Raw genomic sequence first — 17,743 nt, 5'->3', positions numbered from 1 at the left:
GGGAGCAGGTTTGATCCCTAGCAACGTGAAGTCAGTATGTGAATTTTGCAAATCCACGAGAATAAATTGATCTCTCTCAGTCATTTCTCACCAGTTCTCCCCAAACCAAAAGTGTTTTAATTATTCGAGTGTCAAGCAATCAGATGCCGCACCTCAGACACAGCTATTCCAGGAGATAATTAGAAGCAGAGAGGAGCAAACAATATGCCACAGAAACGATCATCGCGGTGTGATCTGAAAGATAACTTTAGTAACACAAGTGTTTCTTTGCTGGGTGACTCACAGAAGGAAGCAGGGGCTGGAGCTGCTGAAAAAGGAGCCTGCTCCATGGGAACATGAGCGAAGGTCAAGGATCATCCGTGTACTGCCGACTTTTTGTTTGACGTTCATAATCTTAAGGAAATGGATGGAAGGAGAGCAAATGTCAGCTCCAGTAATGACTATGTAACTCTGGGACTGTATAGAAAAGTGATAGCCCCAGCTCCCACGCTGCTGGTGGAAAAAATGGGGAGAAGTGAACTGAGAATCCAAGCCTTGCTTTAATGTTTTCTTCGGAGTTTCATTGTGAATTCTGATTTATCAAAGGGACACATAGTTCCCTTTTATATTTCTCTCTCTTGGTCTATATAGTACATAGATATATATATATGTAATTTTAACTTCTGTTTTTTATCTGTGCAACTTCCCAAAGCTGTACAAGAAATACCATCTTGGTGACAGATACTATCCTTTATTCAATTTAAAATAACATAAATATCTGATAGTTTTTATGTTAAGTTCCAGCTGGCATATAACATTTAATGCAAAAAATAAGTGCCTTGTAAAAATATGCATATTATATAAGAATATATCTAATCACCGTGTTAAATTGTTAAATTTTTTACATATCACTCAGACTCACCTTACACATTTTTTTTTTTCCAGTGGTTATTTTCACACTATCTTCTTTCAATAACAGATTGTCTAAACCTTCTTCCTTCTGTTTCTAGCCAGAATAGCAGCAAGTTTAATTTTGTATCTGCCCCAAACTGTGGCACAGCTGGCAGCCTGTAAACACCCAGCAGCCTGCTCTCCGTTTGAGGCTGTGCTCCTTCCCTCCAGAAGAGGAGTGCCTGCTCTGGAAATTCAGATGCTAGGTCACATTCTGGCTGAAAATCAGATTATCAAGGGAGAAGAAGGTGCTGTGTCATTATGCTGTCCGCTGTCTGGAATTTGGCAGCAATTACCATTGAATGGAGGTTTGCTGGCTTTGCAAGACATCTTCCAGCTCTGCTATTCATTGATGGAGTGTATCTCTTCCCCAGGCAGTCTGACCCAGTGCTTCGCTCTCCTTAGTGTTGGGAAGGTATCCCAATATCAACCCCAAACAGCTCTTCTTCAAGGAAAGTTTGTGATTGCCTGTCCTGCTTCAGTCTTGCAGGCCACGTCATCTGTTCATCCCCACAGGGTGTTTGCCATTTTGGCCTGGGCTCAGCACAACTGGCTCATGCTCACCGTGATTCACCACAACCCCGGACCCTTCTCTGCAGGGCTGTTACCCAGGCACTGTTCCTCCATCCCATGACTATTCCCTCCTAGGTGAAGGGAAATGTGACTGTGTAAGGATGCACATGGCTGCAGCAGGTGCAAATCTACCTAAATTCATGACAGTCTGATAAAATCCTAAGAGACTGTGCAGGACAGAAGGGATAAGTAGAGAAGATACAGAATGATACAATGAGTCTCTTCCACAAATTCAAAACATCCTGGCAAGTCTCCTAGCACCCAATACAGACTTCATTTATTGTTCTGGATTTTTTTTTTTTTTCCAGTTTATTGTCTTGCATTTTTAATTTGTCCCCAGCTTGTAAATCCAACCTTTCTCACAACAGTTGTGGACACTGCAAGCCCTCTGAAATTTGAGGTTCAAATTCATCGAGCTGGATTCAAATATTGAAGCCACAATGCTGAGTCTTAAGACTGACACAAAAATCAGGGAAAATCTGTTAGATGATTAAGGTTAATACCAAACTTAACCTTAATTTTGGCTGAAATATGTTTAAATTAAAAGCTGGGAAAATGCATATTCTTTCTATCAATGAATATAAAACTGCACTCCTACTCCTTGTCAGTGCTTCAGGATAAATGAGCAAAGGCAGTAAGTGTGCTTGTGACTCCAGGGAGGAGATGTTTTGGTAGAGAGGCATCTAATAAGAATAACAGGTTTTCCAGGAATCTGGAAATGCTCAAATGCCTGTGGTTGAGCCAGTCTTGGAAAGGCTAGAAAAGTGGCTGTGTGGCCAGCTGACACTGCGTGCTTTATTTGAATTTCCTGGTTCTTGGTCTTGGTCTACGAACGTACTTTTTCTGTTGTAAATCAAAGATTCTCTACCACACACCACAACCTGTCTCTCTGTAGCTAAACCACACAATTTGCTTGACTCTTGCAAAAGAGATCAGTGGAGGTGCAGGTCTGGATGGAAGTAAATAGATTAAATACATTGTGAGTTGCTGGAGTAGAAGTGGTTTTCCAAAAGACATCTTCCATTGAATTTAATTGATTTTTTAATTAATTACCTGGTATTATTCTTTACTTTAGACAACCCATCTGCTTGTCTTTTTGAGAGTTTTATAAATTTTGCAATAAATATTGGTCTAATACTAAGCACATGACTATTTCCTTTGTACCCCTTCATCTTAGGTAAACTGGACACAATGGATTTGGGGGATTATTTATGGTTTTGCCTAAGATTTAATGTCTCAGACTGAAGAAGCTGAATTCCTAGAGGATGAGCCTATGGAGATGATATACTCTTGTATTTGAGTTGTGTTGGACAATGTGCGGCCAGGTTCCTAGTCATTTGGGTTTGTAAGACAAAAGACTTTGCCCTAATAGGAGACAGAAGCCTAAAATCCTGTGTGAGGATGAAACACATGCCAGTTTTACAGGGGAATGCAGTGAAGCATGGCCATTGATTGGTTTGTATCTGATTGGCAACAGCGTTAAAGGCATCACAGTTTCACTTACTGACCTTACAGAAAAGCTCTGTACGATGTAGTAGATGATAGACTTATTAGTATTTTCATCTGTTTTAGACAGTTTCAAAGATGGTTGCAAAGATGATGTCTTGTTTTCTACTCTATTCTGTAAGTTTTGAGACAAACCTCTATACAACCCTTTCCACATCCTCTATAATCTCTGAATTCTATTAGGCACGTAATGCCTTTTCTCTTTAAATAAACAAAAGTTGTGTCTACTTAAAAGAAAGATATGGACATAAATTTGAATTTTAACCCATGTTCTTGTTCCTAAGAGGTTTTAGGAAGATTTGAAGATAATTTTAAATGCTAAAAAAGAGAGAGAGAGAGAGAGAGAGAGAGAGGATCTTATTATCTGTACCTACTGCTAGATGGCATGGGAAATCCTTAAAAATGTAATGGAACATAACACATAAAACCCACTGAGCCAGTAAGCCACCATCTAATTAAATGAGCAGATTCATAATGACAGGATACCATTAAAAAGCCAGACAGAAACTTCTCAGTACTCTTATTCTGCATTTCTTTCTGTTACTTTAGGTCTTCACTTAGGGAGTAATGGAAGCGAGCTGAATAATGAATACAGTTAATAGTCTCAAGGAGCTTTCCTTCCAAGATTTCTTTCTGCTGAGCTGAACCGAAGGTCAGATAACTTCAGCATAGTAGGAAGCATCAATATTATCCTGTTTAGCCCCTTTTATTGAGTACAATTTAATGGTGACAAGGCATAATAATGGATAAGGGGATGTGGGATTTTTAAAGCTTTATTTTGCTTACAGCGAAGTAACAGAATAATGCATTTCAGTTACCTGAGAAAATGACAATAAATTAATCACTTTGCTGATTTTAGGTGATGCAGTGAATGGCTCATATATGAAGTATAGACGACCATTTTTTCTGTTGTGGACTTATCCAGCTGGTGAACGAAGATGAATCAAACATTTTGATTATTTTTCCATTAGCTGGGGGATCATATCTTATTAATGAATTTGACCAATGTCAATTTCAATATATTTAGATCCTGGTGTGGTGTCCTGCCCTCAGCCTGGCACCTGGTTTCACTCTACTGTATGTGGGTAATGAGTTTGCAGAGCATAACCAGACATAGGAGGTGCATACATATAAATATGTGTTACGTATATATTCATATGTAATATATACAATTTATATATATATATATAAATATAAAATTTATATTATACATATATGTGTAACAGTTGCAACTAATGACTATAACTAGTAGTTAGAACTACAGGACAAAGGCTAAAGAAGATGACTTTATTCCTCCTTCACGTTTTCTTCTGCTCCTTCCTCTGGGTGTGGAGATGTTCTGCTGTGGGTGTGAACAGATGAGGACCACAGCAGGGTTTGTAAACCAGGACACGAGGAGTTGTTCTCACCAAGCTCATGGGAGGAGGCAGTGGGAGAAAGCTTGGTGCTAGCGTTGGAGCTGTTGGCACACTGAGGAATGGATGGGAGGCATTGACTTCTTCATTTGAAACCAGCTTGATTGTTGAATTGACACACTGCACATTTGGGGGCCATAATTTACATGGCTAGATATGATGCTGTCCTTGTACTTCCAGATCTTACTGCAATGCCACAGAGCCATCAAGATGACCAAGAACCACGCAGATGCCATGCAAGCATCATTTCGATGTCAGTGTCTCCACAAAATATTGTCTTCTTGATCCATACAAATTTATGAAGCTTTTCACTGCCTTTTTACACATTGACTGAAACAAGTAACATAATACCTTTCTCTCTCAAATTTTCCTGTAGTCTGTACCTGAAGTGCCTTCATATCTACATGCTCATATCCCATCCTTATCATACAGGCACTGCATGATCCTTGGAAATGTTCTCTCAATTACTCACTTTTTTAGCAGATGTTCATATTTACCACTCTGATGACCTTGTTAGCATATTTACCTTTGTGTAAACAGTTTGTACTCTGCTCAGATGACTATTAAATCTATCTTGGCCCATATTTTAGCAAAGACTTAATGTGAGTATGTGTATAATAATCAGGGAGCTGGAAAAATCTACTTAATAAAAAAAATGGGATGAGAAATAGAAAGCATCATAAAGACAATGTGATTAAATAGTAAGCTTTTCTGTGATCTCATATAGACGGCATATTGAAAGTATACAGCAATTGATATTAGGTCACATGTCTAGGGAGCTGCACACAAGAATAGCACAAGCATATATAAGGATGAAATTAGAAAGCCCATGCATAAAATGTCATACAGCCAGCAAGGGACATGAAAGGTAACAAGAAAATAGTCTAAATTTAGATTAGTAGTGAGAGGATTATAAAAGGAGGATTTGGTCTTCTGCTCAGAGGGAAGAAAAGCTATTTATAAATGATATTGAGCAGACTGAAGTATTTTTTTTCTTTTTGCTTCAGCATTCCCTGGCAGGGTCATTGAGAAAGGGTATGAATCGGGTTAGGAGAAAGAAAATCAGTTGAGAGCATAAATCGGTAAGTTACATTTTTTTCCACCTGAATTCTCTGGAGCTAATAAAATTCCACAGGGAATTTTGAAAATCAGATGAAGCAATCTGAGAGCAATTAGAGGCTTATCACTGAAAACTGATGAGGATGGGTTAGATTAGGAGCCAGCTTATCTTTACAGTGGGGAACAGGGTGAATTTGTTGGTTTGGGGAAAAGATAATTGAACCATTGGTAAACCCCCAGCCAATATCAAAACTAGTAGCAGCTAGCACAGATTTAAAAGGAATGTGTTTTAACAAAGGTCATTTTCATTCATGGCAATATGATAGGCCACATGGAAGGAGGTATGGACCGAAGTTTCAGAAGGGTTTTGGTTTGGGATAAGTTTCTGAACAGCCACCCAGTGGGGGCCGAGCTGTCTGTGGGACCCTGAGCTGGGAACTGCTGCTCAGAACTGTGCTGCCAGTGAAGATGCAGCAGTTGTGGCTCCCACAGCCACCTCCCCTGGGCTCTGTGTGACTCAATATTTTTGTTGATGACTTGGAGGATAAACCAAGAACCACATTTATTCAACTTCCAAAATAGCAGAAAGCTGGGAACGGTCATTAGTGTGCTGGAGGATGGGGAGAGATATGAGAATGGTCCTAGCTGAACAAATCATCTTGTGATGCCTTATAGCCGGCTGGGTCAGCCTTGTCGTGCTTGGAGCTCTCATGGCCAAGTCCTGCTGAGCTTCTACTGGCCTCAATGTTCAGGCAGGCTCAGCACCTTCCTTCTCTTGCTCCTGCATGGGTGCACCTACTCTGGCTGATTCCTGGTTTTACATCAGGATGAAGATTTTTGCCAGTCTTCTGGTGACACGATCTGTGGCCAAGGCCTGCTCATGCCAGCACGCACTGCAAAGTGTGGCATTGCCAGACAGAGTCCTGTGCGTGGGGCATGGCCTGGCAGGTGCTGTGCCTCCAGCCCGTTCCCATTGATCTGTGTCTCCAAGGTTATGCTGAAGGCACATCAGCTGGAGCACGCGATGGTGGCCACACCACCAGCTGGGCATTGGGGTTGCAGCATTGAGGTGAGGGAGGTGCTCAGGCACCTCTCCTACCCCAAACTCTGCCCTGGCACCCCTGTAGCCCAGGAGAGGGCTGTCACCCCCCTGTATGTCCCCAGGCAGCAGGGGGGCACGCTCCTGGACCTGCTCCTCCACTGCGAAGATGTCACTGCCAGCAGCTCAAGGGAGGAGAGCTGGGCTCTACTCTTCCTGAGAAGCTGCCTTCTTTCCTCAGGAATTTCTTAGCAAATTTAAATCAGTCACAAATTCCCAAGCCAGCCTGGAACAAACTTTCTAGATGTGATGCAAACTTTGAAAGATTTCAATCCGTAGTTGCCTTGAACTATTTTTTTTTTTTTTTTTTAGTGTTATGTTTCCAATATTGACCTAAAAAATCAGTCATTTAGACAATCCTGCTCTGTGCAGGGAGGATAAAGCTTATCGCGGAACTAAATACAATTTTTCAGAGACTGCTGAAAAGTGGAAAATACCATGCAGATCATATTGTTTGTCATTATCAATTCAGGGCACGCTTCTTAGACCCGTCCCTCTCTTAGGATAAGTGTAGAACATATGCAAATAACAACAGCAATAATGAATACCATCAACAAGCAAATGAAAAATAAACAGCCCAACAAACCAAACCAACGACTTAAACTGAAACATTATTTCACAGTTCATGCTTCTCTTCTGGGGGGAGGATAAGTGAACAAGCAGCTTACAACGTGTAGGCCACCTCGCCTTGCTCTCTGAAGGGTGCAACAGAGCCGTGCAGTGCAAGCAAAAGGGGACAGGGCTGCCCTGGAGCAAGACTTTTAGGGCTGCCCAAGGCTCAGCACAGAAAGCTCAGCTGTGTGGGACCAGCTCCATTTGTGCAGGTCCAGCAGTGGCATGTTTTTTATCTCCCACTATTAGTGGTGCTGCTCCCTGTGGTGGCCATCCCTTGGTCAAAAAGCACGGCCAGGATTTGGGTGTGTGATGCTGAGTGTTCAGAGGTGAGCTCAAGGGGGGGAGTCCCCATGTCCAGAAGTCATACTCCAGCTGTTCATTGATACTTCAGTTCAGAGTAAAAAGATTTATCCCTTACAAACCACAGTTTTGTGAAAGGTAATGTTAAACTCTTGATTAAAATCCTTGGCTATGCCTAGTCTGTATTAGGGGAAATATGTCATTCAGATGGCCACTAGCAATACCCACCCTTCGTGAAAACATTACACGCAGCTCATATGCTCAGTAGTGCATATTACCAGAGATATGTGCCTCGAGGGCTTCTTGTACATTGTGCTGTGGAAAACAGATTTCCTCTTATGCAAAAATGCTAGCAAGAGGTTTCCTAAAACCTAGGAGTTATATAAATATTTGTAATTTTCCTGTCTTTTCCATCCCAAACCCCCAAAGTAAGAATTTGATACCAAAGGACCAGTGCCTATTTCTGTGGGAGTATAAATGGCCTTCCTAAAAATAAATCTGTGTGCTAAATATATCCCACAAGCTGAAGGGAACTTGTCAAGATGCATTTGAAAGGGAAGTCTGATACTGAACAACAAAGAAAGCAGCCTACAGTATCTGACCCGTGACTCTGTACTAAATGCTTAATCAAGACGAATTAAAACAGGAATGCACAGCTTGCTGTCAGCTTTTCGTAAGTTGAGAGCAAATATTACTATGTGTTTCTCTGGACTGGGAATTCCAATTTTCTCAGAAATTTGCCTCTGTTCTGGGCATAAAGCTGTTGAAAAACATTTTTTTCTTCTTCTTCTTCCAGTCATCTCAAAATGTAATTACAAGAATGAAAATGCTAACAGATTTCCAACCACTTCAGGACATTTTGCCGTTAGAAACATGTTGACTTTTTAAACAAATGGCTTGCTTTCACTGTAATTAATTTTAAAAGATTCATTTTTATACTGACAGTTTACAAGCAGCTAGTCTGCTCAGGAATCAAGAATCTTGAGTTTGACCTTAATAAATAATACAACGTTTTCTTAATTTGAAGAGTAGCATATGCTCTCCCTTTTCCCCACCGAAGTGGATCAATTTATTTCTTCTTCGGTTGACTGTGTGTGCCGAGGCAGCATATGCCTCTTACATGGTGTGATTACCTTTGTGTGGGCAAGCAGATCACAACTTTAACAGTTAAATATTTTCAGAATTTTACCTGCAAACAGGATAAAAATTATTGTTTTATCCTTTTCTCTTTACACAGTGTGGGGGATGTGGATCACAACCAATGTTTCTTGGAATCCCTTTTGCTCACCTGGCTGCTATCACTGCAAGGACTGAGGTCAGTGGATGCTCCTCTCCCAGCCATACCACCATGCCACCTTTATGCCAGCTAGCACCTTTACTATATGCTACTTTGAGGCAAAACAAGGAGATGGACCCAAATTCATAGCAGAGACCCAGAAGTCAAAACCCAAATGGTGTAATGTATTTTCATTTACCTTTCACGTTATCTTAGCTGGGTGCCACACATCTTCCTTGGCATAACGTTGGCTCCTGTAAGCCAAATCTTGTTTGAATGGCAAACTAAGTACCATAGAAACTAAGAAACTAAGAAACTGCCTGGTCTCAAGGGGTCTCAAGAGGTCTCAAGATGTCCCATGGCAACTTCTTCTCAGGAGCTCAGGACATCCCTAGCAGAAAGCATGGGGTCTGCCCCAGAAATTGGGGATGGTTTGGAGGATTCCCAATGGGACACCATTTCTGCTGTCACCAATGATTTAATTCCAGTTCCCTTATCAGACTGGTTTAAACTGCTTTGAAGACCCCTGGGTCAGGCTTTTTAAGGCTTCTGCTCCCAAGGGACTTGCTTTGCTCCTTAGGATATTGGAGGACTTTTTCAGAGAGGCCTTTGAAGAAGTTTTAAAGCACAGAAACTATAGTACTAGCAGTACACAAAACAGTCCATCCCCTGTTACATGGAGGAGCACAATATCCTGCATCAACATAAATACATTAATTTGTATTAATAAATACACCAATATAAATGAGCTGGCTCCTTACTTTATTTTGCAGGGAAAAGGTTTTGACTCCAAAGGAAGTCATTATTGATCGATGAAAACCAATTGCATTTGTAAACTGTGAGCTCTGCTTTCCTTTCTGCTCTCCAGCCCCATGTAATGAAATTGCTGCCGAGGAAGCGGTTTGCATTGTGCCGTGCTGCCTCATGCCGCTGCTGGGAGACAGCTGCTCAAGGTGTGCAGTGGAACAGCTAAAATTGTGCTGAAATTAACTTTACATATATTCTTTGGCTTCAGACCCTCCAGATTTTCTAGCTCTGTCAGTGAGAAAAATATTTGCTTGAAAAATATTGCTAGGGGAGCCTCTGGTTTCGTTGCAAAACAATAATCAGCAACAAAACTGGAATAACTCATTTGCTGAACAAATGCTCTATTTCTTTATGGACAGTGAAATGGCTGGTAAAATGAAAGAAACATCAAAATATACAAATGTCTGAGTGAGAAAGAATGAGTGCTTTAATAAAGCAGAGGTCTACTGCATGGAGGAAACATTTATATCATTAAACATTAGTAAGCATGGGCCCTTACTTTGCTTAGTTATTCTTCAGTCAAGGAGAGGATTACAAATTAGTATTTTGGCTGGCTGCCCCAGGACGTTCCCCCAGTACTTGGTAGGGTCTAATTATTCTGTGCCTTTGGGTGTGTGGTAGCATCACCTCTCCAGGAAGGCAGGGCAAGGATGGGCAGCCACCGCTGCTTGCACGTTGACTTCTTGCAGCTGAGCTCTTGCCAGCAGTTAAGGTCTGTAAATGTAAAACCATGAGTTAGTACATTTTTCTATGTACTATATTTTCTGCAGAAGCAGAAATTTCTGCAGAAGCAGAAAATATAGTACATAGAAAAATGTCTTCTATGTTGTTCTACATAGAAAAATGCTGTTCTATATTTTCTGCAGAAGCAACTGCACTGTTGCTTCTCCTTTTCTTGCTGATCTGTAATATAGCATCCTCTGGCTCTTTCTGTTACTTCTCCCCCATAGGGGTCGTGATGCACGGTTACAGGGAAAACACTGTGGTAGATGGGTAGTCAAAGGTGTATTCTGTGGGATGCTCGATGCTTGTGGTACCTGTGGAAATCCAAAGCCAGCTGGCAGGTTTTCAGAGGGAGGTGATGCTGACCTTTCATCTGGCCAGATGTTGTAAAAACTGCAGGAAAAAAAAAAATAAAAAAAAAAACAAACTTATTTCTTATCCTATAGTGGTTAAATTCCACACTATAGAGGGATCTTGAACAGTAATAGCCGTGGTGATGATAATAACAATCAGTATGTTAATCATATGCTAGGGAGTAATTGGAGGCTGGTCCAGAAAAGGACCATAATTTCTTAGCTGTTTCACCTTCAGGTCACACACCAATGTTCTTAATATTAATAACTCCTACTAAAATAAGTAAAGCCTGTGCCTTCAAAAGTCTGGATATAAATCTCCAGTGTGCCTGAAGTAACACCAGGCCCTGGACAGTTGTACCAAATAAAGCAATTTGCAACATAAGAGAACATCCAACAGCACATAAGCTGTGTTTCCAGTATCAGATAAATCTTTTCTCATGCTTATTATGCCCATCAGGCTTGGAAGAAACTTGGCCACGAGGAAAAATAAGCTGATGCTGTTGTTTCTACAAAGTAGGAACAGGAAGGACAGAAACTGAAGGTAAGGGAGCTGGGGAATCAGTTCCAAACCATTTTTTGCAGGTAAATGGGCAGAGGTGATGGCCCTAGTGCTGGGCAGGTTTGGCCACTTCCAAAGCACAGCATTTTGTGTGTTCCTGTGGTTGCCCTGGGGAAAGCCTCATTGCTCCAGACCAGCTGTGTGGTTGTGACCAGGATCCTGACCTCCCCATCTGCCCTTCGTGTGTGGGTTTCCCTGAAGGTGCGCACAAAGCCCTGTCCATCACCCACGCACCGCTCATAGGGCATGTGGCTGAGCTGCAGAGGGGATAGCGGTGGTGGGAGTGATGCCGTGGCCATCACGGGCTCTTGGTTTGGGGGATGGAAGCGTGGCAGATGACGGTGGGGTCTGCAGGACAAAGAGTCACTTTAGCAGCTGGTGCTGGGAGTGCTGCCCAGAGAGGCACAGTTGACTCCTCAGGATGGTGAAAGCAGAATCTCACCCCCGAAATGTCAGTGCTTGCATCCAAGGCGGTGCGGTGCTTCCCTTAAACTAGCAGATTCTAGGTCTGAAGGAAGTATCAGCAAGTGGCATTTTGGATTAAAATGACAAAACTATTTTTGCAAAAGACCTTTTGTAAAGAGTGAGTGCAGCCGGTGGTCTCAGTGGGAGCTAGGAAATATTGACAGGCATGGTTCCAAAAATCAGAATGAAAAGGCATAAACAGCAAAACCCTCCCTGGTGAGCTCTTCTACCCAATTTTTGTACTTTAGCAACAGTTAGGCTCATCTGATTCACAGTCTGGCTTAAACCCAGTGATGTCTTAGGGGCTGAGTAGATATTACTGGTGGCTGCTCTCACAGGAGATGGCTGGTGCTGTGACATGGCATCTCAGTTACTGAGTTTGCGCATGGATCACCTTGGTCATGGATTCTATGAGCTCTAGAGAGACTTGAAGAGAGGCCATGGATGTTTTTCCTGCGTTTTCTCACTTCCACTGTGCCAGAGCATTCAGATTTCCACCTCGCCACCTGCCCAGTTTAGTAAATTTGTGCTGCTGCAGAGATAGGGGAGGGCTTTGGAGGTAAAATGCAGGATGCTGTGGGTACTCGAGTCCTCTTATTCATCACTCAGATTCTTCATCTCCTTTTTCTCCCTCTGCCCAATGGACAAGGTGCTAAGAAATCTGTTAAATGAAAGGGTTGGTGATTGCAGCAATGGGAAAGATAAGAACATCCCCCCCCTTTTTTTTTCTTACCTTACTGTCTTGAACACTTCCACAACTCAGTGTCATGGATTTAACTGTGTTTTACCTGTTTTATTTGGACATATATATAGGGTTAAGAAGCACTGGAGGAATGAAAGACTGAAGCGCATGCATAATGAGCCTCCAGTGCAACACAAGTCTAGAAAATTTATTCATGCTTTAAATAAAATTTGGAGGTTCAGTCCACCCCTATCTTAGTTCCCAAGATAAACACCATGCAGCACAACCAAACTTTTGCTGGAATCCAATTTTTAATCATCATTGACAAGAAAAGGACCTCCCCAGCTCTAGGATTACATACCACGCACCTCCCTTTCGAGCCTGTCAGCTGGGGAGGCAGCCCCACGGCGATGCTCTGCAGTGTGCTGTAACCATGAGTGTCTCTTCCCCTCTCAGTTTTCATGTTCCCAGTGAGGCACAGCTTCTTCAGTGACAGACTGAAACATGACATTTTCTTGTCCTAATGAGAAATGCCCAGCACAGGACTCCTGGTGCCTGAACCCCAAGCCCCAAAGCCACCTAGGCATGCTGAAGGCTATCTTCCATCATGTGCTTTCCCAAATGGCACTTTTTCCTGTCTCTCTCCTCCTAGCTAGGACTTGAACCCAAGGGAAGAGAAACTCATATATTAATAGAGGGGCTGAGCTTCTGACCTGTGCTGCCAGCATGGCTGCAGGGTCCTTCCACAGAAGCTCCATCCCCTTCACCCACACCATGGCACTGCTGTGCAGACGGGGAGCTGGGGGAAAACTTGGTGGCAGATCAGGAACATGAGGGCAGATGAAAGAAGCTCATCTGCAGAGGGAGGAGGAAGTCCTGCGTGTGCTGCACAAATACAAACAGAGGCCAAGAAGCCACAGCATATCTTTCATACCAATGTGCCGTTCAGGAAGCTAAGATTTTAGTTCTCTACTTGGCAACAGTGAAGGATGCAAATGGCTCTTTGGGAAGCTAAAACTTGCAGGCAAATAAGGTGTTTCCCCTTGAATTTCTAGGAACAAGATGAATGTGAGGCCCTGGCACAGGCTGCCCAGAGAAGCTGTGGATGCCTCATCCCTGGAGGTGCTCAAGGTCAGGCTGGATGGGGCTTTGGGCAACCTGGGCTGGAGGGAGGTGTCCCTGCCCATGGCAGGGGGTTGGAATGAGATGGACTTTAAGGTTCCTTCCAACCCAACCCATTCTGTGACTCTGATTCTAATGTCCACGGCATACAGGAATCCTCCAGGTCTCCAGAGCAAGGGAATGCTCAGGGGAAGCAGGTAAGAGCATCAGAGCAGTCCTCAGCCAAATGCAGCAGCTGAAGAAGTTGCAAAAGCATGTTCAGAAATGGCATTGAGCAGTGAGTTCAGGGAGGTTCCCTTTGTGCTCAAGTATTTGGAGAACTTTTCAGAACTACAGAGGAGAATCACCGATAGAACAAGCTCCAAAGAGTTTTGCAGCTCTATCATTTAAGGTCAAGAAGAAACGGGAAACTAACTTTCTCTCTTAAATCTTTAAGATGTCAGTAAATAAATGATGTGGTTTTCAGAGCTGTAAAGCATCTCATATCTTTTGCTGACTTCAGCTGGAGCACTGGGTGCTCAGCACTTCTGGAAATAAAATCATTTGTTTGCCAAGGCTCAGAAGGAAAAGCTGAGAAGGCTGACTTGAAGTTCTTGTTCTTGCAAATATGAATATGAAGCAGGATATAAAAATATGAATTGAATATGAATTGAAGCAGAATATGAAACTTAAATCAGTAGTGTTCCCTCAGGAAGATCATTATTTGGAAGAAAAGAAAAAGTGCACATAAAAACAAATTTGTCAACACCATTGGAAAGGAGGAAGGATGAAACTTACTTGGCATTATTATTTCCTGTCTTAGAGCTGGTCTGTCTCTCCCTTCACTTGGTGATATTTGTAGTAGTTTTGTATTGAACTAATTGCTTCCAGCCCTGGGGGCTGTCATGAAAATGTAGGCAGTGCTAATGGCTTAACTGTTAATTAAGGTGATGGCAGAGCAGTTGAGGAAGGGACAAAAATGTCAAACGGTGGGGATAACCGAGTATGAAAAATGCCACGATCCTGCAGATTGAGCTGGCACGGATGCCAGAGGAGACGGGCAGGAGCCGGCACAAGCCTTCTCTTCTCCCTGTGCGTGAGATGCTGGAAAGCACTGCACAGCTCTTGGTTTCTGTGATGTGTTTCCATCAGGAGTTACAGTTAATGAATATAAAAAAAAATAAATCTCAAGCAAAATGTAGAAATTAAGTGCTGTAATAGAGAAGATGTTTGAAAGTGCTTCACTGGAACTGACATTTTCCAGATGATTTTTTTTCCTCCATAATATTCTAGTGGAAAATAAAATCTTTTGATCATTTAACCTGAAATATTCTTGATTCATTCCCCTCCCACTGCAGTGTCCCAGCAACAGGAAGAAACTGAAATGGGGCAAGAGAGAGCTAAACCTGTAGCATGCCAGGGCCAAAGGAGAGTGAGAAGAGTATGAGATCCCCAAATATGACTTATTCAATATGATAAACCAGAATCAAAACACTGTGTCCTGGTCAGCATAAAAAAAAAATAAATTCAGGAATATTTGAGCATTGATTCTCCACTTGGAGAATCCACTTGGAATGAAAACAGTAGCAATATGAGAGGATTTATTATGATAAAAGGCGGATTATTTTTGTGTCATTTCTTTGAAAGACTAATATTTTCTTCTTATAAGCAGCAATTCACACATTTTAATTCAAGCATCCCCACAGAAATATGTGTATATAGATACTAATTTTAATAAGAGATTTCATAGTACTAATCTTCTACCACAGAGCACCATTCAGAGTCCCTCCATGATCCAGTTTGCCTAGCAAAACATTTCATCCTGCAGAAGTGAGAAAAGCCTAAATGCATCGTTCTGATAAAAAGAAAGACAAGACCCAGAGGCTGGACAAGATGGTGAAGCTATGGTGAAAAAAGCAAAACCAGAACCAAAACCAAACAAAACACCACTAAAAAGCTGCTGAAGAATTACGGGTAATGCAGTTGAGAAGATGTGTGATGAAATTCTGTGGAGTTTGCTCCTTAATGCATTGCAAAGCTTTACAAAGGGATGTCAGTCCTGCGTGGAAAAAACAGGGGAGGTGAAGAGGATCAGTGGAGGGCTCCCTCTCGCTCACCCTACAAGCGAGGAGGAAGGCCCAGCTGCTCCAGGGCACAGCTGAGCGCACTTTTTACAAGATCAGGTCCTTTTCTTTGGTGACACAACATGAAGCCCAGAGTGGCTTTTCTCTCTGCACTCCGTCACGAGACATGACTCAGAATGACAAAAAGGGTGACTCATCGTGTGGACTTTTTCCTCAAACCGAGCCATGCATTGCGCTCATTTTTCTGCCAGCCTGTTTGGCGATGATCTGTGAAGCCCTGATGTGCATCTAAAAGACAAAATGCTCTCAAGCCATGGGCTCCACATTTCTGACCCTGCAGTGCTAGGGGCAGTGATTTACTGTGTGCTGCACAGCGACCGTGTTATTGCTGGGCTTTAAAGACCAAAACAGCAGCCCGTCCTACTGGTTCCTGCTACAGTCAATGGTCAAGGGAAGAGGGATTTAATGGATTTGTGAATTGGATGCAACAACGTTATACATTTAGGGACAGGAGGGATGACTGTGAAGTCAGTTGACCTAATTTTTAGTTGACACAATTCCATTCAGTGCCATCAGTGCACAAAATTATTCTTCCTGCTCTGTAGCTAATCACCATCAGGCCATCCACTGATGGAGGCCAAGCCAAGGAGCACCTCTTGGAGTGAGGTTGCTTGGATGCCAGGATGTTCTGCTTTTCAGCACTTTATGAGGGTTTGAGTTTTGAAACCTTAATTCTTAGCCATGCTTAGAATGGTGACTTCTTACCAACATCCAGGGAGGGTGAGCCTGCACAATGCACCTCTGATTCTGTGCTCTGTAGCGTGGCAGAAGGTGCCTAGCCCAGAATTACATTTTGTGAAACATTGTTGTCAGTTCTAAAATATTATATTTATGTGTATCTGCTTTTTTTTTCTTTCTTTTTTTTTTTTTTTTCCTTTTTTTTTCCTTCTTTCTTTTTTTTTTTTTTTTTTCTTCTGGTCATCTGTCTGGGATTATTCTTCCAGATCAAAAATGTTTCCCTGAAATGTGCCAACATTTTATGCAGGGCTTGAGTCACCAGATCACCTCCTGCTTCTCCCCTTTCCCTCTAGGACCTCGCAGACAGGGCTGTGGCAGCCGTGCCGAGTGCTGGGACAATCCCAGACATCTGCCTTCTGAGCAGGGAATTGAAGATGCTCCACTTTGCATAACCTTTGCCTTAAGGTCAGAATTACTGGATTTTTGAAGCCACGCACGGCTGTCCTTCTGGGGCACTGCTCACATACAAACCTCTCACATCAGAATATATTTGGTTTTATTTCAGTGAGCATATTGCTTAGCAAAAGTTGCTCAGTAACAACTAAGTTTACCATCCAGCTCTGCTTTTTATTTTCTCTCTCAACGCTATGGGATTTCACATGATGTGTATTTTCATGGGATTAATATCAATGTGATGTGCTCTCTCCCTAATGTATCTCAGCTCATTAAGTACCTTAATTCATTTTGTAAGAACGCCTTTTGCCTTCTACTCAGAAGATATACCCATTTGTGTATCATCATTTGTAGGCTGTTCTCGACCCCAGAGCACAGAAGAATTCTCCTGCTATTTAAAATCCCACTCAGAAGTAATGGCTTTTATACCTACATGCTAATATCACTCTGGTAGATCAACTTCTGATGTGCCCACTGTATTAAGCAAGCTGAATTTTCTGCCTTAACATCAGGCTGTCACTAATTGTTTTTATATGTGTTTGCTATGATTACATCGTCCTCATTTCCAGTATCTGTTTTGAAACACAATATTAGTTCATTTATTTCCTGTGTCACAAACCAATCTCTTGCTGAACATTGCTTTGCAACTTTATTGAGATAATGCTCCTCGTGAGAGCTTTGTCCTGCTGTTATCTTAGTGTCTTATTTTTTTTTTTTTTCCAACGGTAGGAGTGTCACCCTCCAGTAAAGTGAATTGCTTTGATTGCAAAGATAAGAATTCATCCCCTGTGCTGAGTACTTTTGGGTCTTACCATGATCGTTGCCATATTTGCTGCTTCTGGACCTGGCCACGTGTTCACCCTTGGTTCTGTCCTCAGTTTTTGTTAGGTGAATATCAGCGCTTGTGCTGCCTGCTTTCCCTTTTGTTTGGGAGCCACACTGTAACTTCCCTTCTGCAATGATTTTATTCCCTTTCTGACAGTCCTAGTTAGTCCATTGGGT

At 42.2% G+C, this 17,743-nt stretch overlaps 1 long non-coding RNA gene across 1 annotated transcript; it reads left to right on the top strand.

Annotated features, from left to right (window-relative positions):
- Window positions 1-5,381: 5,381 nt before the first annotated feature.
- On the top strand, window positions 5,382-16,416 carry LOC110353572 (uncharacterized). Its single transcript, XR_002404250.4, has 4 exons — window positions 5,382-5,506; window positions 8,735-8,812; window positions 11,117-11,200; window positions 13,421-16,416. It is a non-coding gene; the product is annotated as an uncharacterized lncRNA (long non-coding RNA).
- Window positions 16,417-17,743: the final 1,327 nt, after the last annotated feature.

The sequence above is a fragment of the Anas platyrhynchos genome, chromosome 1, assembly GCF_047663525.1.
Source record: "Anas platyrhynchos isolate ZD024472 breed Pekin duck chromosome 1, IASCAAS_PekinDuck_T2T, whole genome shotgun sequence".
Lineage (NCBI taxonomy): Eukaryota > Metazoa > Chordata > Aves > Anseriformes > Anatidae > Anas > Anas platyrhynchos.
This window is presented reverse-complemented; position numbering and strand designations above follow the sequence as displayed.